Genomic DNA, 24,241 nt, shown 5'->3' with positions numbered 1-24,241 from the left:
AAAGTTATTGCACTGATTTCTACTCACAGCATGGCTCATTGTGATATAATGACTACAGAGCTGGACGCGTAAGTCATGTCTATGTATTTTTATTATGCTTGTTATATGGCATTCTTTGTGTGATATTATTCAAACTTTTGGATTTAAAATGGTATAAAAATAAAATAAATTAAAAAAGCTTTTTAGGCCCTGATTCACCGCTGTGTTACTCCAGTTTTTTTGCCAGTGTAGCCATGGAATTATACTAGCATAAAACTGAAGTAACATAGTTGACTCAAGCCCTTAATGGACAGCTGTGGAAGGACAAGGTAAATAAGAAACAAAGATAGCAACATACCAAGAAGTCAGTAGAAACTAGGGCTCCTGAAACAGAGGCTTTTGAAGAGAATGGCTTAGATTGTAAAGTAATCTGACTTTAAATGATAATGTTAAATTTCCACTATCTGCTTAACTGGCAGTCATGCAACCTTGGGCTGTGATCTTGTAAGATCAAAACACAAGTTTAGCAAGGTCATGGATAATCAGTCCTTGGATGGCAGATTTCAAAGCAAAACCCTAGGCAGCTGCAATTCTATCCCCTCTCAGTCAGAACTGCAGGGTTGATTGTGCCTGGCTACTCCTGAGGTGTTTGACGGGAGGGAACAAAAAAACCTTCCTTTCGTTGCACTCTTGAGCAGTGGCCAGGTAAAAAGCGAAGTTCACATTTGTGAAAGTGCAGGGGCTGCTTCTTTTCAACACCCTTTCAACAAAGGTGAACCGGGGGAGGGCAAGTATAGAAGACCTGGGGCTTGTTGAGTATACAGGAAGAAATATGCTGCACCTTCTGAAGCAGTGGGTGCATCTCTAGTGTATGTAGCGAGCTCGGTGGACAATGCTGTCTCACTGAAGCAGAATTCCTTTTGGGGAGCCCTCTAGACAGAATAGTGCAGCACTGTCCCAACACAGACCAGTGTTTATAAGGCAAGCCTCAATACATTGTTAGGGAGAACTGAGCTGATGAAAGAGCCACCTTTCAGATCAGATGCAAAATTGAGATCCACAGTACCATAGCACTTTTTCTTAAGAGTAGGGGTTTTAGAAGTGGTACCTGGCTAAATAAGTTGGGGATTTCATTTTTGCTACTTAAAATTTCCTTGTTAGTCTTAACTGGAGAAAGTGTTCTTTGTTTCCTGTCATACAGTGTTGCGCAGAGCTATGATGTGCTGTTAACAGGTAGCCATTCAGGGATAGGTGAAATGATCCCTGTATATACTGAGTTCCAGATCCTGCAATCAGATCTGCTAGCGCAGACCCGAGCCTGGCTCTGCATCGGCCCAGGGTTCCATGCTAGTGGATCAGGTTGCAGGTTTGGAGCCTTTGAGATCTATTTGCTGATATCTTTAGAAAATAGGTGCCATGAAAGTCAGTTATAACAATGAAAAGCACCATCTACTCCCCCTTTACCATTAAATTAGGAAAAATAAAGGGGTTTGTTGAAGAAAACATTTAGTGATCAGTGGCATTTATGTTCCCATTTTAACTGTTTTTTTACAGAGATATTTGGCAAAAGTAGTAAGGGCCCACTTTTGAGAAAAGAGGCCTGAGGTCTGTGCACCAACAGGTACGCTCAGTTACATGCACAGTTACTTCAGCTGTGCTTGCAAACCAGGTGACTGCACATACAGCAGACATCTAAATGTGCCCAACTCATGCAATCTGAAAACACAATTGTCTTCACTTTTTGCACATTCTTGCTTATGAATCACATACCTCCTTTGTCCTTTGACACTCTGTATTCCTTTAAACTACTGTACACAAAATTAAAGGAATGGGCAACTGAAGCTCCTTCCTCAACTTTTCCCACAACGTAGTGCTCCTGATTGAGGCTTAAAAACATTCTAATCATATATACCAGAGAAGGCAGTAATTCACAAAATGTTTCTGAATGAAACTGTCTAAAAATACTCTCTCAGCAAAAAAAGGGATTGCTTCTGGATCACTGATAATTGAGAACGAAATGTGCACTGTTCCTTCTCACTGAAGCTCAGACTTCTAGCAGAAAGGGTCATGCTATGTCTACAAGCAGTTACTAGTTCAAATCTCAACTGATCCATCACACAGGTGACATTTTTCAGGAAAACTGAATTGTCTTTAAAAATCTAGATTCTTAAAAAAAAAATCATTTTCTCACTTTAAGCATAAGAACATGAGAAAAAGAAGAACAGACTGAGCCATTTTTTGGAGAATACACATATTGGAGGATTTTATCTTGGGCTGTTGAAGGAAAGAAGAAAAGGTTTTGTGGACAGAGAAAAAATAAAAACAAAGTATGTTTTTTGTTTGTTTGTTACTGAAGTTCTTTTCCGTATCTGACAGTATATATTAAAACAGAAACTGTAAACATAGTCCTGTGAAATATATGTTGGCTAGTCAATAGTCTCGATTTAAAAAGAAAAAACAAAAAAAGCGTTTCCCCCCCAAATTACCATAGATCAAAAAAGTAAAGAGGAAATAATTGAGTGAAAATCTCAACAGCTGATCAACTGTAGGAGGAATGGAAGGGAACTGTAACAGTACAGGTGCCCTTGAAAATCAATATGGGGGAACCTGAAGAAGAAATATCAAAAGTGCAACAAAAATGGAAAATATAGAAAAAGAATGCATTATTAGTGACAATGCATTTACCCGAGGCCCAGAGAAAAGAGAATGGAAAGAACTCTAGACAGGCTGCCATCTTTTAAATATTGCCTTCCATGTGTCAAATCATAATGTTTTAGCCGCAAAGATATTTGGGGATGTTTTCAATATCTTGGCAGCTTTGTAATTGCAGGATAGCCTCAGAAAAATCAGGAATGTCCTGCAGAACTCAGTACAGGAGGCAACTTTACCTGCCATGCTCCTCAAAAAAGAAAAAAATTTTGAAAGTACAACTGAGTGCAGATATGGCAGATTTCACACATAGGCTCTTAAAACATGTAAATACCACTTCTGATTAAATCAGACCAAAATTCTCCTCTGCCTTGCACCTTGTGTGGTAATTTACACTGTTGAAAGTGAACACAAAGTGGACATTAAACCCTACCAATTCAGAATGACAGTGATTTATGTCTGGATTGCAAAGGTATTAATGAATACACACAGGGCAAGGCAGGAAGGAATCAAGTCCAACATATTTAATGCAGATTTTCACTAATTAGCTCAATAGAATCTAGAGGTGCAAAAGTTCATTTAGGCATCTAGTCTATCTCCCTTCTAATGTAGGATTGCTCCCCATTGTACATTGACTAGGGTTTTGTATATACTAGTTTTAAATGTCATAAATGATGGGGCTTCCACACTTTCCTTCAGGCAGTTTTTACAGGCTAATAAATCTCACTGCCAGGAAAACAGTGATACTGGAGATTCCTCACTGCAAGTGAAATTTCTGTCTGTCTCTACTGTGGCTTCAACAGCAGCAAAGGAGATTGTCCAAATCTGGAATACTACCTGGGCTCTGAGGTCTGAGTGCAAGCTGAGAAACTGAAGATAGAGCTGTGGGAGGATGAGGAAGAAAGAGATGAGCTCCTCAAAGAGGGAGTAAAGTTCAGCAAACACAAACGTCAAAGGACGTGAAAGTTTACTGTCCATCCTCCACCTCCATCAAATGCCACAAAAGAAGTACCACAGACAAAAACATTTATCAAAGTAAAAAGCATTATTGATACTGAAAAGAAACTGTACCAAGCCAAGAAAGACAGCATAGGGGTAGCTGCTTGTTCATTGGAAAGATCAATTGCACCTCCTGGTGGCAAACAAAAAATTACCAACCTCTAATGTGGACAGACAGTTTTCCCTCTTTGAAACAAAACAAACAAAATACTAAATGTTATTCATTTTAATATGTACTCTATGATTTACTCAAGAAGATTAGAAGATTGGCCCAGCTGTAAATTGAAATGAAATCTATTTTCTGAATGGTAGAATGCCCATTTTTGTTTTAGAAACAATTAATGTGCTGTGTCCATACAATTAAGGCAGATCATTGCAGAAGGTGTGCTATTAAATGGGGTTCTGGTATTTCTTGGATATCTCTGTAAGTGCATGGGGAGAGAGGGAGAAAATTGGCTCATGGCTAGTATCAGCGTCTCAGCTTCATCAACTAAAAATTAACCAATACCACCTTTTTTCCAGTTCCATACTGCAAATGAGATGTGTGCCACATCTGATATCACAGCTGACACATCACCCCGTCTCAGCCTGTCTCCACATCTATGAGTTATTTCAGCTAACCAGGTTTTTGATATAAAGCAGGACCAGGCTGAATTCTGAGTTCTCCTTTAATTTCTTGATCTCAGTTAGACAAGGGGGATAACTTGTCATAAAGATGGTTTTTCCATAGTTCCTTCTTTGGTTGCCATTCCAGGGAATATATTACATCATCTAGGCCCCAGCCTGGTGCCTGTATTCCATTGGTGACTTATCCTGAGCCATGCTCAGAAGTGGCAACTCTCTTTGTTGGGGTTTCACCCAGAAAAGGTGGCTTTAGATCACAGCTGATGCTCCAGCTCCAGCCAACAGTGTGCTCTGTCCTCTTCCAACTGAATTTCCACCGCTGGTGGCCTCCATAAGGGTAGACCCTGACCTATATCAGCTTCTTAGCTCACTTTTTTGTGCTTCACTTTAAATGTGGGTAGCGTATTGTTTAATTTAGAGGTCCATGGATCTGAACTGCATTCAAAATGAACAAAAATACCTTGTTCATCAGTGGAGACACAGTTCCATCCAGTCTAGCCTAGGTTTCACTGCAGGATCATCTTCCAAAATCTCTTGATGCTGCCAGGCGAAAAAAAGATGCAAAGAAACTGTTCAGAAGAGAGGAAAAAAACAAGAGCAGCTCAGTCCTGCTGAAGTGACTGGAGCATGACAGTGGAACCTCCCACTTCTGTTCTCGGGCACTTATTCTACCCCATCCTGAACCAGCTGCTTTTGGGTCTCAGACTTTACCTTCATAGGACTCTCTCTTATTAGGGAGGATGTGCATAAGTTAACATAAAGGGATTCAAATTCTTGTAGTATATTTTTGGACTGCCTGGTTTCCTTCCAGTAGCAATATGAGTTGGTGGGAATTGATACTCCTAACTGAACTGAATGCAATTCTCATGTTTCCTGCTGCACTCACAGAATTTTGGTTCCATGAAAGTGATGTCAATTGACTGAGCTAGGAGTGAGGAAGCCAAAAACTCACTGGCCTGAGACAGATTATTGCTCTTTTTGTTATTAGGTTGCGAACAAGATTAGGGCTTGAGTCTTCTCTCACTTACACTGGCTTTATGCTATTGAAATGCCACAGACTTGAATGGAACTACTATGGGAGGAGATTTCGGCCCTTATGGCCTTAATATTGGCTTTGGTGGGCTTTGAACCAGGCTCTTAGATTCTAAGAATCCCCTTACCTCTGACCATTCTCAACTGTCTCTGTTAGAAGGAAGACTGTAACTTAGAGCAGTCATTTTCAGTAGCGTGTATGGATGCCCATTCCTCTGGATAGTAGCAGTCATGGTGGCAGGAATATATTTCAGGCCCAGAAATTTTGCTACAAGTAAGAATTCCATCCTCCTCAGACTTAAAATTAACCCACTTGTGATAGATACTCAGCTGTTTTGCGTTGTTGTTCATATATCACAAACATTCCCTCTGCTTTTCTGAGAGCACACCCCGCTGTGTTCAATGAGCTGCCATCAGTATGCCGGACACAGCATTTGCTGAGAGGAATTTTCAATTGGAAGAGACTCACATAGCTCAATATGTGGTAACAGCCACTGAAAGTCAATATTCTCTATCATGAAGGACACTTGCAGTGATGGTAATTATTTCAGCCACTTTCCTGTTTATGGACAGTACAGCTGGATAATTTGGGGAATGTTTAAACTTCAGAAAACCACGTGCATGGTACATTGATCAAGGCATGGAAAAAATAGGTATGTGAATAGATTTACAGTGCCAGGACACAACATTATTGTATTATGAAAGAAGCTCAGTGCTCCTCCTGAAACTATCAGGTATTAATTGGGTCCAGTGTCAGACTAAATGGCCTCATATCATACAATCAAGGAATTGCTGCCCTCCTAGCAAAACTTCCACTATCAAATTCATGGTTCAGACCACCAGCCCTTGTTGGGTGCTGTGCTTAGATTTACCCTGAGAGTTGGCCCCTTGAGGCCTCTGACCTGCACTGGACAAGGCTACCCTTTGCAACAATATTGAGTGATGTTCTTTACCACGATCAGAACTTTTTTTTTTTGGACACTCCTAATCCTTTTTAGCCACAATTATCAGGCCTCTGGGCTGCTGTGAAGAAGGCAAACAACAAAAAAACAAAAACAACCGGACATTTGTAAATCTTGCCCACAGAGAAAAATTCCTCTCAGACCCAGAAAGGCAATGTGGTTAAACGCTCCAGCAAGCCTGGATACCCAGCTCTGACAACTACACTGGCTTTAAGGCAGGGCAGGGTGGGGCAGCCTTCAGCAGGATGATCGACTGGTAATACTTAACCATAGAGTGGGAAGTGGGAGGCCTTGCCGGAGCCAATCGGCTTCCTCTTTCCCTGGGTCCTGGTACTAAATGATTCTGTTTCACTAGCATTATTGCCAACCCAAAGCATTCAAAAAATCATGAGTCAGCCCCACCCCCGCCCCCAAAAAATCAAGAGATTAATTTTTTAAACCATGATTTTAAGCCAAACTGTGGGTTCTTTTTATTTGCTTTCTAGTTTCTGAGCCCTTGGGGTGCACTCAGATCATGTTTTCAGGCTCTTCTTTGCAACCCCGTGAGGGCTAGAAACATAACTTTTGATTTGAAAGGAAACCAGAGACTCTCATATACTTCCATGGCCCAAGGACCCGGGATTTTAAAAAAAACAACAACACAAACCAAATGCCATGAGGCTTGAGAGTGATAAAATCATCAGAGCTGGCAGCACGGCAGTACACTCAAATGTTTGGATCGGTTCTTGTTTCCTCTGAACCAGTTTGGTCGTCTCTAATGGTGTGCATTTTAGATTAATCAAACAGCTGCACATAAATTAGCAGCCATTCAGGGAACACTGACAACCCTATTTATAAGGCTCATTTACTGCATAAACAGTGAACAACCCGTTTGTTAACGTGTTAATATAATCTATGCGAGTGGTTTATTAGTTATGGAGTCAAACACCTCAGTAGATGTAAAAACTCCTAGGGTTAAGGATTCGCCCCACAACATATTTTTAGGAGATGAATGTTAATGGTATCACCCCAAACCCATTTGCATCTTGGTCATCAATAACATCGGCATTTGAGGACAAAGCTTTTAGCACGTGAGTCTAATCAAATGTTGACCCAAAAAAACAATAGAGCGATGAGGCTAACTTCATTTCTTTTCCTTGTGAATAGCTCTGTGAAGCAAAAATTATCCAGGCAGTGTCTTCATACTACATGCTTTTACAGCACAGCCAATTAAAAAAAGATCAATATTAAATATTAATGCAACAGGAGATGAGTTCAGGGAAAGAGAAATACATCATATAACATAGATTAAAAAAATACATAAAATAATGCCAGGTCAGACTTATAAAAACAATGCCTAGGGCTTGATTTTCACTATAGTACATGCCAAGCTGCAAGACCCCCATGGTGAAAATGTCTGCTTGAGGTCTTTGAGGCAATTGGTGTAGCCAAAATAGTGGATGGAGCCAGGCTACCTGGGAGATGTGCTTATTCATGGCCACTTCCAAACAGTCTCAGTCATCAGGGATTCTATTTGCATTAAAGCAATGAGAATTTGTATTTAAAAATTATTCCTTTATTCAAAAAGGTTTTATATTATAGCAACTAGCACCTAGTGCCTGGTACCATCTACAGTTTGCTGATCTATCCTTGCAATCCAGACCCTGCCTTCCAAGATGGGGGATCACCTTTGGTCTCTGCAGCCACACTCCCACACTGTTGCCAGCTCTCTTGATTTTATTGTGTGTCTCATGATATTTGGTATTTTCCTTTCGAATCAGCTCCTGGAATGCTATTATTACATGAGAATGCACCTCTCATTTTATAATAAATGAGAATTTCTATCCTTCATGGTTGCAGAGAGAAAAAATCTTAAAAGCGTGAATCCAAAAGGCATAAAACCCAGAAGGCAAGTAAAAAGAAGCCCAAATTTAACATTTTTTTAAAAAATCTTATTTTTAAGCACACTTCATGATTCCCCCCTGCACCTGGCTCATGGTATTAGAATGTTTGCAGTTGGCAGTACTGAGTTACAGTGTAACGACATTTACTTCAGCGTAACTCAACACGTAAAACTGGTGGAAGTGAGGTCAGAGTGTTATATACATATATGCTTGCTATACATCAAGTATAAGTTGTAATTGTTTAAGGATACCCCATATGGGTTCCAGGGGAGGTGGCAGAAGACAACTAGGGATGTGTGGTCAGAGGCTCCCAAACCCCTCCCCCTGCCCCCCTCCCCCCCCCCCGTGTTTAATCAGGTTCTCTCAGGGTATTTAGGTAGCCCATTCCATGATGTGAGCTACTTCTCTGGTGGAGCATCCTTATTTGGTGAAGACAGTTTTAAGTGTGTTAAGATGTGCTCCTGGACTTTCTCCTTGTATCATATTCTGTCACATCTGAGGGCCTGGCTGTAGATAACAGATTTCTTGGTGCGATTGAGGTAGTTATTGAATCTGTGGAGGTAAGTGTGGTGATCTGTGGTATTCTTGTATGTAGTTGTCTATATAGGGTTCCATCATTGAAACTGGTCATAGCATCCATGAAACTGATCTTGGTACAGGAATATTCTAGAGAGAATTTGATGAATGGCTGGTGGTTGTTAAAATGATGGTGGAAATCTATGAGGGAGTTCAGGTCATCTGTCTAGAGAATAAAAATATCATTGTGGTAGCTTAGGTATATCATTGGTTTTCTGGTGCATTTGTCCATGAAGTTGGCATATTGGAAAGCATCCTCATATCCATAGCTGTTCCCATGGTTTGGCCAAAGTGTTTGTTGTTGAATGTAAAATTGTTATGGGTGAGGATGAAATGGAGGAGTTTAACAATATATTATGAGGGAATATCTGAGTGTTGTCCATTGTCTCTAAGATGTTTGAGATAGGAATCAATGCCACCATTTGTTAGGGACGTTGGCGTATATGGAGGTGACATCCCTAGTGGCAAGGATAGCATTCTGATGGAGGTTGATAATGTTGCAGAGTTTCTGGAGGAAGTTGGTTGTGTCCTGGAGAAAGTTGGCCCTTTGTGTGGCGAGTAGTTTGAGGATGGTGTCTATGAGTTCTGATATTCTTTCAGTAAGAGTCAGATATGATGGATCTACCTGTGTATCTTGGAAGCATATAGAAGATCCCTGAGATGGGATTGAGGATGAGACTGTAGGATTTTTTCCTTGGAGTAATGTTTTGGGAAGGATTTCATGATATCCTTAAAGTGCTGGGTGAATTGCAGTGTGGGATTTTGATTTCTTTATAGTAGGTGCTGTTGGAGAATTGCTGGTTGGCCTCATAGCACCCCCTTTGTCTGCTGATTTGATCACTATCTGGTGGTTTGATTTCAGGGACCCTATAGCTGTCCTCTGGCATGGAGATTAAAGGTTTTGTTTGTTAAAGGTTTCACAAGTCTTTTTTTTTTTTTGGTTTTATGACTGTAGGGGTGTTAACAGGCCACTTCATCTTGAATGGTCCCTTAAAATGTATCAACTACTTGTGCTAAACAACTGTATTTAGCTGTGACAGAGAATACTTTTCCCAGACCTGAAAAAGAGCTCTGTGTAGTTTGAAAGCGTTTCTCTTTCACCAACAGAAGTTGGTCAAATAAAACATCATGCACCTTGTCTTCCTAATATGGTGGGACCAACATGACTACAACAACACTGCAAACATGACGATGGGATCAGGATTAGATTACAATAGTGACCACCATGTCATTCCAAAGATGATTTCTGGTTTTATGCATTCGGATGGGCACACCCTGCGGGTTGCTTTTGGATGAGATTTGGGGACTAAGGGGCTGAAAATTACAAATGTCATGGTCAGATCATCACCTCCTGTAGTTTGAGGTCAGGGTTCACTTTTGACTGAGGCAGAGGTGAATTTGGGAGGCCTTTTTTCTCTCCATTAGCAACTACAACTGAAATCAGATTAGGAATCACAGCAAACAATTCCCAGATTTAAATGTCAGAGTCTGGTGTGTCGGAATGACTGCTTGTTTTTTAAAAAAACAAAACAAACAAACAAAAAAGGGTTGTGTTTAACAATATATGTACTCAGAGACATTGGTAACTGAGCTTAGTTTCTAAAGTGAGCAAACATATTAAATAAATCTCTCTGGGTAGTTTCAAAAAATAAACATCAGAGGGCACCACAGTCTTTCTAAATATGGGCATAACCTTGTCTCTCGTAACTCCTAACAATAATAATTGGAAATGAGGCAGAACCACACTTTATCCAGGTTCAGGTACAGATTTTGAATAACCTCAAAGTTTGGCAGTGTTTGGATTTTGCGTGCCCATTTGAGATATTGCAGAGGTAAATCCTAATCACAAAATTCAGATTGGGGTTTGTTACCAATTTGAATTCTGCTTTAAAGTTCAGTGTTGCTCAGATTAGAACATTTGGTTCAGGCTGATCTGTATTACTAATAATTAACCAATTATTTAGTATCAACAAGTTAGGCCATACTCCTGACTCCTGTATTTCTTGGCTCAGTAAATTTGTCTCATGTTTTATGTCTGTGTAGGATACTATAGGGGACCTATATGTCTGCGTAAGATCTCTTGCCATGCTCAGGGCATATATCTGTGTGTACAATGTATGTTAGAAGAAAAGGAGTACTTGTGGCACCTTAGAGACTAACCAATTTATTTGAGCATAAGCTTTCGTGAGCTACAGCTCACTTCATCGGATGCATACTGTGGAAACTGCAGAAGACATTATATACACAGGGACCATGAAACAATACCTCCTCCCACCCCACTCTCCTGCGGGTAATAGCTTATCTAAAGTGATCACTCTCCTTACAATGTGTATGATAATCAAGTTGGGCCATTTCCAGCACAAATCCAGGTTTTCTCACCCTCCGCCCCCCCCCCCCCACAAACTCACTCTATTACCAGCAGGAGAGTGAGTTTGTGTGTGTATGGGGGTGGGGGGGTAAGAAAACCTGGATTTGTGCTGGAAATGGCCCACCTTGATTATCATGCACATTGTAGGGAGAGTGGTCACTTTGGATAAGCTATTACCAGCAGGAGAGTGAGTTTGTGTGTGTAGTTTTTGAAAAAGGGTGGGGGGGTGAGAAAACCTGGATTTGTGCTGGAAATGGCCCACCTTGATTATCATACATTGTAAAGAGAGTGGTCACTTTGGATGGGCTATTACCAGCAGGAGAGTGAGTTTGTGTGTGGGGGGGCGGAGGGTGAGAAAACATGGATTTGTGCTGGAAATGGCCCAACTTGATTATCATACACATTGTAAGAAGAGTGATCACTTTAGATAAGCTATTACCAGCAGGAGAGTGGGGTGGGAGGAGGTATTGTTTCATGGTCTCTGTGTATATAATGTCTTCTGCAGTTTCCACAGTATGCATCCGATGAAGTAGCTCACGAAAGCTTATGCTCAAATAAATTGGTTAGTCTCTAAGGTGCCACAAGTACTCCTTTTCTTTTTGCGAATACAGACTAACACGGCTGTTACTCTGAAATGTATGTTAGAACATTGTGCATTAGATAAAACACTTTTGTTAATGAGTTTTTGAACTCATGTACTATTGATTGGGGAAACAAATAAAACTAAAACATGAAATTGTCACAGCTGGGTTGTGGGTGGCCAGACCTAGTAATCAGAGCCAGAGTCCACAGTCATGAGAGAGGAGTCAAGATTCAGCTGGGTTGGGATACCGGGAGGTCAGAAGCAGGAGATGATTCAAAAGCCAGGAACCACAATTCCAGCGCCAGGAGTCAGGCCAGATCTGAATGCTAGGAGAGCAAGCTGGGGAAGCAGGAGCAGGTTACAGGAAGCACACAGTCCAAAACAGGGTAGAGTCCAGTTGTTCAGACAGCTTTCTGTTCCTACTGCTGGCTTAAGTCAGACCAATCAACTGCTCTGGAAACTGTCAATTGGACATCAGAGGTGGAGCCTCACACTGGGGCTGGTCTTCATGGGTCTCAGGTAAGCTGTTACCAGCAGGCTGCCAGGTAGATGATTGAAGCATGGCCCTTCCCATGAATTTTGTGGGCCTGGATTTGAGATTCATGAGTTGTGACAGAAATGTATGAACCTACATTTTCACCATTTGCTTGCAGGCAAGTTGAGTAGAGTGAGGCTCTTTCTAAATCAAGGCAGAATAGGTGTTTTGAGCATTTCGTCATAGATTATTGCCAGCACAGTTAGATGATACAAGGCTGAAATGGTATTGGCAACTGGTGGCCCATTTATACTGGGGGTCCCAACATTGCTAACACAGGAAGGGGAGAGACAGATTCCATTCACTGTGATTACTCAGAATAGCCATGTGAGCAGCTTGGTGGTTCTGTTAGTTGTTGCTATTTGATATAGCTTTATAGATAAGACCAGAAGGACAACTCTCATCATCTAGTCTGACTTCCTGCATAACACAGAACATAAGCTATCCCTGAATTAATTCCTGTTTGATGAACTAGAACAGATCTTTTATATAAGCATCCAATCTTGATTTAAAAATTGGCAGCAATGGAGACTCCACTATGACTCTTGGTAAATCATTCCAGTGATTAATTACCCTCACTGTTAAAAATGTAAACTTTGTTTCCAGTCTGAAATTGGTTAGCTTCAACTTCCACCCATTGGACCTTGTTATACGTTTGTCTATTAGACTGAAGAGCCCATTATTAATTATTTGGTTCCCTGTGTAGTGCTTCTGGACTGTAATCAAATCACCCCTGAACCTTCTCTTTGTTAAACTAAATAGATTGAGCTCTTTGAGTCTGTCACTATAAAGGCATGTTTTCCAATCCATTAATCATTCCTGTGGCTCTTCTCTGAGCCCTCTTCAATTTGTCAGCATACTATACATAAAATAAACATATGAAAGAGCGGATATAATTAAGCCATTTATTGTAGACAGTACAAAATAAGTAGTTTTTTTCTTCATTAAGGATTTAAAAGAGAAGAATGTAGCTTGGCAGATGAGAGAAAAAAGAGTTTATTCCAGGAGTAAGGGGCTTCATGATAGGAGGCACAGAGATGTTTGTTGTGGAAATGGATGAACAGGACATTGAGGCTGGCATCACTGGTGGAGTAGAAAGGCGAGGGGACGAAGAGGCAGGATCAGATACGTACGGAGGGAAAGATGGCATTTGAAGGGAAGGACAAGGGCCAGATCCTCAACTGTTGTGAATCAGTGTAGCTCCACTAAAGCCAGAGTCATTCACTCCAGTGAAAGAAGATGAAGTAACCTTACCTCATTATTGAATAGCACCCTTATACCACAAATCACACCGCAAAAGCAGAGGGCAGAATTTCATGGCAGTGCAGTGACGCTGGCAGACCATGAGGAATTCAGGACAAATATTCTGCTATGCAGACACAATATGTTACTGCACTAGATATGGACTTTCACATAACCCTGCAGACCTGCCTAAAGGAGAGAGAGCATAGAAGGGGCAGAAGGATTATAGTGTCCGTCTATGAAGTATTTAGGACAGTGTTATTGCTGTACAAACTATAAATAATAATACAATAAACAAATTATGAATAACTACAAATCTTGTATAATATAATGTTTTGTTGGTGCAGTGAAAAGAGTAAGCCTCTTTATTTAAAACTTTGCTATGCTTTGTAATATTCAGTACGGGTTGATGTTCCCATGCCTTCTCTCCATATCTCCCTGTCCTTTCTAGTGCTCTTTGCAGAAGAGAGGGAATGGCTGACCAATAAAGGACAATTTAGCACTGGTATGACATTATTTTTAAATCCATATATTATGGATTCACTGGGATATTTGCAGTTCTCATCTAGTTGTCATGAAAATGTTTTGAACACAGATTGATGGGGAGCGAGAGATAGAAAGGAAAGGAGGGGGGGAAAAAAACTCTACACAACATAGCATACACTTAAGTCCCTGGGAAGAGGATGCGTGAAAGAATGAACAGCAAGGAGGTGGCGGGGGTGTGTGTGTGTGGTCATGTTGCTTATGCACTATGGGAATTTGCTCAGATTCTACAGTGACGAGAGCACTATAAGAATCTAAGGAGAAGAGAGAATAGGAGGCAGAGTACAAAAAGAGAAGCTGAAACTTCAAATTCTCCTGTGAAGTAATGCATTTGCTGTATAGTCAGAGTGGTTCCTTTGAGGGGAAAAAGGTTTTAGCACCAGCCTCACACATTCTCTGAAGCTTTTTTCAGAAAACACACTGATATTTTACATGTAGCTGTGTGAATCACATTCTCCATCGTCTAAAATTTAGTGCTTGCTTCTCTAACATCAAACTCATCCTTGTTGCTCCTCCCCCTGAAATTTGGAAGCACAAGAGTGTCTGAAAGTTCTTCATTTCAGCCTCAAACTGCTGCAAGAGCTCCACACAGAACTGGCTGCAAAATACCCATCTGTCCATCATCATCACTACGATCTATAAACAAAATCTTGGAAAGGATTTTTTCCCCAAAACAGATTCTACCATCAAAAAAAGAAGCAGAATAGCTTCAGGAGTAACTTTTTTAAAGAAATGCATGCATTGTAAAGAAAGTACAGACTGCACTTAATAATGTTCAGTTTGGGTAAAACTGATGGATAGGATTCTGTATCACAGTATGTATGTTTGCGTTTATAACCTTTTAAAAGTTAAATTGCTTTTTTAATAATAACTTGTTTCTTAGTGGTGGTACTGTTAGATTAATCATATTTTCTTTAGTATTGTATATTTCTAGAATTAGAGATCTTACATGAATAGTTTACAAAATTGAAATACATTTGACAAGTGAGCCCTTCATATAGAAAAAAATGTTTTACTAGTTTTTACCTCAATGCAACTGCAGTTTAGAATGGCATGTTATTTTAAAAGTTATAGATTTTGTTTCTAAATTCCAGTGCAGTACAAACAAACCCTACACATCTCGAATGTCAATAAATGTATGATTAAAAAGTAAGAGACCTGAGGAAGAGCTCTGTGTAGCTTCAAGATGGTCCAGACAATGGAGTTTTAAATCCATTAAATTGATTTATTAAACTCAATTAATTTAAACAGTCAATTGGCATTTATTAGGTTACAGGACAATAACTGTCTTATTAAAGCAAAATTAAATGTATTTCTAGGAGACATTAATTTACAATTTGGGTGACATGGAAAGCAGAAGCACTGAAGGGCCTCTTCCAATGGCCTGATCCTTATCCCATCAACATCAATGGCAAAATTCCCATTGACTTTATTAGTGAGAGCATGATTGTGCCTGTTCCTTCTGTTCGTGTGAGACTCCTTGATTGATTTTCAGCCCAAAAGAGGTTCAGAGAGGTTTGAATAAGTGTCTGAATTCCTCAATATTATTTGAGCTATTTAACAGTTAACCCAGTTCCATTCTACATCTGGTTTTTTTCCTTTGTCCCCCCTCAAGCTCGAATTAAACCTCATTGGAAACTGAGATTTTATAAAAGTTCTGCAGACTGCATCAGCTCTGTTGTGTGTTTCATCTTTAAAGTAAATAGGCTATGTGACAGCTAACCTATGGAAATCTACAAAAGATACATGACAAAAATACCAATGAAATCTGACTCCCTTTTCTTTAAGCAAAGCTCTTAGTTGCATGAGTTACGTACAGGTGCTAATCAACATTAAGTGTGGGAGGCTCTGTGCATTAAATTCATAGAAAGCTGAGAAAACTGTCAGGGCTTGTTGGTAGGAAATATTTTAGTTTTCAGCAGATGAGTTTGGATGGCATCCAAACTGCATAGATGCCAATGTTTTAATGGTGCAAGAGCCTGCTTGAATTACAAGAAAAAAATATATATATATAGAATCCTGTCAGGTTTCTGCTTCTTTTTCTTTTTTAACAACACGGTCATTGAGGGCCTGGTGTTGAAAAAGTGCTGAGTGACCTAACCCTCCATTTGAGGCCCACGGGAGCACAGGGTGCTTAGCTCTTTGCAAGCAAAGGCCTTGCCTGATATCGTTCTAGTGGAGGTGGTCATCATCTGTGGGAGCGTGACCCCAAGGTTTCCAGCAGATGAGCAGGGCTATCCCTCCCTCTCCCTGACCCTAACCCAACCCCAAACATATTCCTAAACTGACAATCAGTATTACTGGCAGTTACAAATTGAGTCATTGGGTTTTCACGGAAAATTTCATTCTGGGCAGCCATTTTACTCAATATTGAATCCCACAGTCCCCGGCTCTATCCTCTATGTAGCAGTACTCAAAACATCATAGATAAATAGCTTTTGCCTTCCTCAGAAGCAAAGAACAATGACTCTGCTCTGTTACCCTGAGTAGAAGCCCTAATGTGGCTCTCAGACCAGGCTCTGCCATGAGACAGCATACTGTACTCCCAGTCAGACCACTCAAACAGCCAAAGGTAAACTATATTTTTTCTTTCCACAAGGGGGTGTCCTCCATGGCCCTATCAGAGCCTCAAAGATCACTGTCCTCACGAGTTTTTTTTTTTTTTTTAAGTAATTTCAATGCAAAAGTGAAAAAGGTGGGCTTAGTACTCAGGTCCGCCAGAGCTCTGCTCACTGTAGTAGCCAGGAAGGGAGCAAAGGTGACTGCCCACACGCCAGTTCTATCCAGGGACCATTTTTTCCCCTCTCATTTCTAGTAATCTGTAATCATTCCAAATGACCTAATTCCAGTTGTTCTCAATCTTGTTAGATTTACATCTCTGTATTTTTGGGTTATATATTAAGGCTGTTTATTTCAGAAGATAAAATTCCCATTTAAAAACAACATCAAGACTTTCAGTCCAACCTTTCAAAGCTGTTTGCTGTGACTAGTCATGTCTAGAACACAAAGTAACAAAACGTACCACAAGCCTGGTACATGCAACCAAATCAAAATAGAAATCCCTTCTCTGCTACATTATATTTTTGATTTTCTTTCACCAATTGTTACACAGGCTGATTTCATTTTCTTGGCTCAGATAAACTTTCCAATGTTGATTAACGGACAGACACAAAAGATCTCTGTGCAAGCGAATGTGTATTACAACTAAGCAGAATCTATGGTGCTTATTTTTTGTATCAGCACCCGCTTTCTGCAGCGCAGCAACAGAATATTTCTAGGAAGGCCAGTCTTTAAATTTTGTTTCTTTGATGAATCAGAATATTTTATTCAGTGGAAGTTGAGAACTTAGAATATAATAGAGGTAAGATATGAAATAGTGTAAACACAACATTAGAACAATTTTACTGCTAAATGCTAGACGCTACAGACCTCTTCTGTCATCCTGGCAGTACATTACATTCCAGAACACTCAATAGCAGCTTTGTTTTAAAGTTTTCCTTGATTTTTCAGTGTATTGCCATTACTAATGTACAGAACTATTACTGTTGTAAAATATAAATGAGGCATTTCAGTTCCTATTTAATATTACATGGGAAAATAGATTTAATAACCATGCTACCATTGAGTTGCCACTATAAATATGCAAAGGATATGTTTTTGTTTTTCATCTAAAATCAATAGAAGCAAAAAAAAATTCAGGCAAGCAGTCCTCTAAAAATCAAACATTATCCACTTCTAAATGACAAATCATTCACTCACACCACTGTAAATCGGGTGAGTTCACTGAAGTCACTGGATTTTCACCAGTGTAAAACTGGGATAAATGAGAGTAGAATAAATCTCTCACTCAAGATATATCCAACCACACTGCTTCTGAGTACTCATGTACCACAGAGATAGACATACAGAATGAAATTCACCTATATGCTGAAGGCCAGCTCCAAGTCTATTTATTACTACAGCTGGTCAAAAAATTGCCAATTATTTTTCTGAAAATTTTAGATTGTGTTTTATTTTAGTTTCACATACTTTAAAAAAGTTCTAACAACCTGTTTTCAGTAACAATGTTCAAAATTGCTTACAATAGAAAAGACAGTTAAAAATTAATATCTAAAAGCTGCTCATTTTAGCCACCCACCCTCCCCCCAATTTGGTAGTGCTCAGCAGTCTTAGAAACAGGCAGCACAGCACTTCAGTCACTCAATGAGAGGAAAAACTACTCAGGGACTACTTTTTCTTAAACCTACTTTCTGTTACAGTTTGCTCTGATGTTTTAATTCATTTGGTTTTCAATGAATTAATTTAGCTACCCTGAAAAGTGCCAGATCAACATGGCTAGAACTGAAAGGCCAAATATAGCTCAGGCAGCAGCCACAAGAAACTTCTTCACAGAACCTTTATAATGGCCTCAAGCCTAACTGATAGGGGTATTTAAAACTTTTGGTTACTGTTGACCTGCACAAGTGTCTAAAAAGAAAGTAACAGTTAGATGTAGAGGCCCATACTAATATCACCAAGGCTGTGCACCTCCTGTTAGGCGGAGAGTGCCCTCAACTCTCATTTGCTCAGAGGAGTCACTCTACAACTCAGAGAACAAGGCCCTCAGTGCTTACCCTCTCTGGTGAGACAGATCCCAGCTGTGATGCCTTTGTTATGTGGAGTCCACTGGGAACTGAATGGAACCATCACATGCATTTCACATAGACCAGCCTCTAAGCTCAGTGATTCTAAAAAGTGTTTAGATGATTGATAGGTATTATTGGACGAACTTCTGTTGGTGGAAGGTACAAGCTTTTGAGCCACAGAGCACTCTTCTTCAGCTTTATACCAGTATAAGTTATACTGGTATAAAAACACTTTCTACAACTGCATCTGCACTAGGGCTGTTACTGGCATAACTATTTTGAAACTAATAAGTTCTACAGCCAGGTTTATGTATTTCCATCTTTTCATCCTTAGTTGCTCTGTCCATTCAGTCCAAGAGGCCAGGTTGAGGCCCCTTTGAAAATTTCTCTTTAAGAGTGTTTTGAAATATGCCATGTTTTCATCTTGTAAAGTGTTGCACTCATCAAAGTCTATTTCTTAGTATGGTGTGATATCTTTCAGTGACATTTGTTTTTGTCTCTGCACATGCAGATGAGAAAATTGGGTAGAGCTGGTTGCCCAGATTTGAAGATAGGTCTTCAGTGCCCTACACTGAAGCTTTAATTTATGAAGTGTTTAACATGCATCTTACGTGCCTTTCATGATTCCTCATTGGTAAGTATTTAGCAAAAAGTTTTCAGTCTGTATGGTAAAAAACTGTTACGTTGATAATTTTCCAGAACAACAATGACAGTAGCTTTTCAAGATATTACACCATATTAAAAGTTTTATTTATTTAGGACAATATTTTTTTAAAAAACTGGAGCCTAAGGTTAGGATCCTAAATCTAGAGATGGACTGATTTTGAAATGTGCTAAGCACTCAGCAGATCTCACTGGCTTACAGGAGGTTTATCTGATTCACCTAAATATACATATTTTTATATTAGGATGTAACTATGATTTATATGGTATTTTTTCTTTGTTGCTTAAGAAAATAAATAACATTTTCATTAAAAGAAAGATAGGAACAAAATGCAAAGAAATGACAGAATGTTCTCATTCTGTGAGTGTTTTACAAATAATTTGTACTACATGTAGTGATCTACAAGACATTTTTTTCCTTTTAGTAAGGCTTATTTATAATTTAAAACATTCAGAACTTTTATTAGAAGTACATTTTTCTCTTCACAATTAATTTGTATAATCAAAAACTGACTAAGAACCAAATAAGTTCCATTAAAGTCAATGGGAGCCTATTAACTTTAATGGAAGTTGGATCAAGCCCTACATGAAATGGTTGATTTTTTATATCCTTGTTTTCTTGCAGTACCACTGAAGATATTGTATTAAGCGGATATTTTATTGCCAAAGATTCCTGTGTTTTCATCCATCAATATCAAATCAACTATAATAAGTTGTATTTTGTTGCCCAGTATGCAAGGTTATCACAAGTTTTAGATTGTATGTATATTGAATTTTCAGACTCTCCATGATGAAATCTGTATAAAGACCTGCTTCAGTTAAACACACATTATTTGCCACAATGCAGGGGTAACTTGGTAAAATTATACAGCCTGTGTTATGCAGGAGGTCAAAGTAGATGACTTAATGGTCCCTTATGGCCTTAAAATCTATGAATCTATATATCAGTTATGAGATTAATCCCTTACATGTAGTGACTTCTTTGAGAGATCAAAACTAGAGAAAAGATCAGTCATAAGAAAGAAAGATCTTGGAGTCATTGTGGATAGTTCTCTGAAAACATCCACTCAATGTGAAGAGGCAATCAAAAAAGCGAACAGAATGCTGGGAATAATTAAGAAAGGGATAGATAATAGGACAGAAAATATCATGTTGCCTCTATATAAATCCATGGTACGCCCACATCTTGAATATTGTGTGCAGATGTGGTCACCCCATCTCAAAAAAGATAAATTGGAATTGGAAAAAGGTTGGAAAAGGGCAACAAAAATTATTAGGAGTACGGAACAGCTTCCGTATGAGGAGAGATTAATACGACTGGGACTTCTCAGCTTGGAAAAGAGATGGCTAAGGGGAGATACGATTGAGGTCTATAAAATCCTGGTGTAGAGAAAGTAGATCAGGAAGTGTTGTTTCTCTACTTCTCATAACACAAGAACTAAAGGGTCGCCAAATGAAATTAATAGGCAGCGGGTTTAAAACAAATAAAAAGAAGTATTTCTTCACACAACGCACAGTCAACCTGTGGACCTCCTTGCCAGAGGATGTTGTGAAGGCCAAGACCATAACAGGGTTCAAAAAAGAACTAGATAAATTCATGGAGGATAGGTTCATCAATGGCTGTTAGCCAGGATGGGCAGGAATGGTGTCCCTAGCCTCTGTTTGCCAGAAGCTGGGAAATGAGTGACAGGGGATGGATCACTTGATGATTATCTGTTCTGTTCATTCCCTTTGGGGCACCTGGCACTGGCCACTGTTGGAAGACAGGATACTGGGCTAGATGGACCTTTGGTCTGAGCCAGTAGGGCCATTCTTATGTTCTTATATAAGCCATTAATTATTACCTATGTGCTCTGTGATCATCATTTTGCATTAACTTAAAGCTAAATAATTGTGACCTATATTAGAATAATAATATAAAAATACAAATTTTTGTTAAGTCCCTCTCTCCCCACAACTCTTAGAACTTGTCTACACTACAGGTTATGGCAGTATAACTTATGTCACTCAGGAATTTGAGTTAGCCACCCCCCGAGCAACATAAGTTACACCAAACTAAGCACTGGTGTGGACACCACTATGTCGGTGGGATAGCTACCGCCTCTCACAGAGGTGGTTTTATTATGCCGATGGGAGAGCTGTAACGCTTCTAGTGTAGACTAGCCCTTAGTATCAGATACATTTCACAGTTGTTGTTTTCTATGTTTCTTCTTTGGTTTATTAAAGAACTTTACTGTTCTAATATAAATCAGTCTTGCAAAATAAATAATAATAGACTTGACTAAACAAATATTGAGAGGTTTACTTTTTTAAAATTACCAACATTAACATTCTGTTATTCTGTGACTATTAGGGACAGATCCTCAGCACCCTTCTCTCCCATCATTTGCATTGAATTCATTGGGAGTTACAGGTGCTCAGAACCTCATAGAATTGAGATATTAAACTATCAAATACCTAACAGTGTGATGTTTATTTTTAGAAAATTATAGAAGAACCCAGGTTTGTTTAGCCCTGAAAGATTTCTTGATGACAACAGACAAGAAATCAAGAACCTAGCTGAAAAGTAATGATCTTCAGGATTGGCAAGAGGAGGTGTCTGGAAGAAAGCTTTGCTCACATGGAAATATTCATTTTCCTAACAATGTTACTACATTGACTGGACATCAAGCATCTGAAAGGCCAGAAAATAGATCTAGATCTACTATTTTGAACTAACTATGAAACCTAAACAGTTTTAAATTGCCATCTCTCTACACATACATTTCAAGTACATTTTGGTCCCAAATTTTGAATCAGAGACATACCCATTTTAAAAACCTGGGCCTTCATAAACAATAGGGGGAGTTTAACAATTGTTTTTAAAAAAAGGACTTAAATCAGGGCTTGTGTACACAGAGCAGCAAAGTGGGTGTGATTTCTAAAGCACACTAACATGTTGTGTGTTAATTGGTATGTGTAGACCCTGATGGTTCCCTAGTGTACTTGAATTTAGTGCTGTTTCAAACACTACTACATGAAAGCACACTAGGAATCCTTAATGCACACCACCAGGGTCTACATGGACCAATTAATGCACAACTTGTTAGAGTGCCTTAGAAATCACACCCCATAGTGCGCATTGCTGCTCTCTGTGGACAAGCTAAGCATATAAGTAAGTATTTGCAGGTTCAGGACCTATATTAGTAATCAAGCAGTTACTGCCTGGCTAGTATTTATGGTAATTTTCTGAGATTTATACAGAGCAGTATCAGTTGTGCATCCTTTCAACCCTTAGTTGTGTACTACTTAGATGGGAGTCATTAGCACAATCAACTTATTTCCCCTCTCTACCATTGGTTGCTAGACTCTCTGTTCCATCTAATACAGGGGATAAAAGGAATGGATATGTTCAGCCTGATTATACTTTTATGCATATTCTGTTTTAGTGTAAATTCATTGATTTCAATAAAGTCATTCCTAGTCTACACCTGCATAGTGAGGAGAGATTCAAGATAGATGTTTTTTATGTTACACTTCACAGTATGCCAAATTAATCTTCCTCTTTTATGCTGTGCTGTTCAACATTCACAAATGAGATCTACCCACTTCACCACTTTCCCATTACCCTGTCAAAAACTGAAATAATCCCTTAGATCTGGATGTAATTTACTGGGGCATAGCCATAGATACATTGTGCTGATGCAGAAACTCAAAGCAAGTCCCCTCCACTTAACTTTGAAGTCCGTCTTCCACAGGCCCTGCCTTCTTTCGCCACCCACCCAAAATATCTATCTGATCCCTAACCACCCTCTCCTTACTTTCCTCCACACCAGTCCCTGGTTCTGCTCCTGTCCTTGTCACCCTATTTACTCATGTGAATAGACCCACTGAGATCAATGGAATAACTCATGGTAGTAAAATTAAGCTTAAGTGTATGTGTTTGCAGGATCAGGGATATAATTAGGTGTGGAGATTTGTGATGAAAGAACCAAAATTTCAGGCTTGTCCAATGTAGCATACATGATGTCCATACTGATTGGACAAAATGACCGGTCTGAAAGGTGTTTAAATAATAGCCTTGCGTCAACAGCTATTATTAATAGTACAGACAAAGACAGTGGAATAACAACATTCAGTAAGTATTATGTTGACATTAAGCACTGAAATAACTTGTGAACCAATTATTTTTACTATCATGTATAAAGTGGAAGGCAATAAAGTAGATTTGTGATTAATAAAAAGACTGGGCTGTGTTTCTTTATGTAATGCTGGTACAGAATATGAGCATTTCTTCCAACCATGATATAATGACAATTTGAGAATATAAATGTCAGTGTTTGTAGCAACAAAGAACTCAACTACTGTGTTCAGTTTAGCTCATCCTATCTCAAAAAAACACAAAAGGTCTAGAGGAGGACAGTAAAAATTATTAGAGGCATAGACAAGTTTTCACATGATCAGAAATTTAAAAAAAAAAAAAGTAGGACCATCTATCTTCGGTAGTTGTTAAGAGCATTCATAATGAAGATATATAAAACATGCAATGGTATATAGCTAGGCAACTGGGCACTTTTTCTTATAAGGAGAATACATAGGTCACCTAAGTAAATTTAAAGGAAATACATCTGAAAGTAATTAAAATATTTATTCCAAATTGAATAATTAACCTGTGAAACACACTGCCACAGGATGTTAGTGAAGCAACCAACTTTGTAGGATTCAGTAATGGATTCTGTATTTATATGATGACCTCCTTGCTTTAATTAAAGAAGTTTAAGTTTCTGCAAATGTAACTTCTCTTACTGCCCATTAATGAATGTCTGGGAAACCCATGAGTATGAAACAGTTGGGAAAAGGAGATGGGTAGAGAGAACTGGGGGAAGGAAGAGAAAATTATGGAGCACACAGGAATCTGGAGAGATAAGCTGCAAGAGTGAGAAAGGTCTGGACAGAATATTTAACAAGGCCGTTGCTGGAATTGTAGAGGTTTAAGGAA

The 24,241-nt window shown here is 39.2% G+C and overlaps 1 long non-coding RNA gene across 1 annotated transcript; it reads left to right on the top strand.

The window, feature by feature from the left end:
* Positions 1 to 23,417, top strand: LOC311520498. Its single transcript, XR_014711618.1, has 3 exons — positions 1 to 68; positions 19,112 to 19,234; positions 21,746 to 23,417. It is a non-coding gene; the product is annotated as an uncharacterized lncRNA (long non-coding RNA).
* The last annotated feature ends 824 nt before the right edge of the window (positions 23,418 to 24,241 follow it).

Source organism: Lepidochelys olivacea, assembly GCF_965140295.1.
Source record: "Lepidochelys olivacea isolate rLepOli2 genome assembly, chromosome: 5".
NCBI classification, from domain to species: domain Eukaryota; kingdom Metazoa; phylum Chordata; order Testudines; family Cheloniidae; genus Lepidochelys; species Lepidochelys olivacea.
Note: the sequence above shows the minus strand (reverse complement) of the source record. Positions and strands in the feature narration are given on the sequence as shown.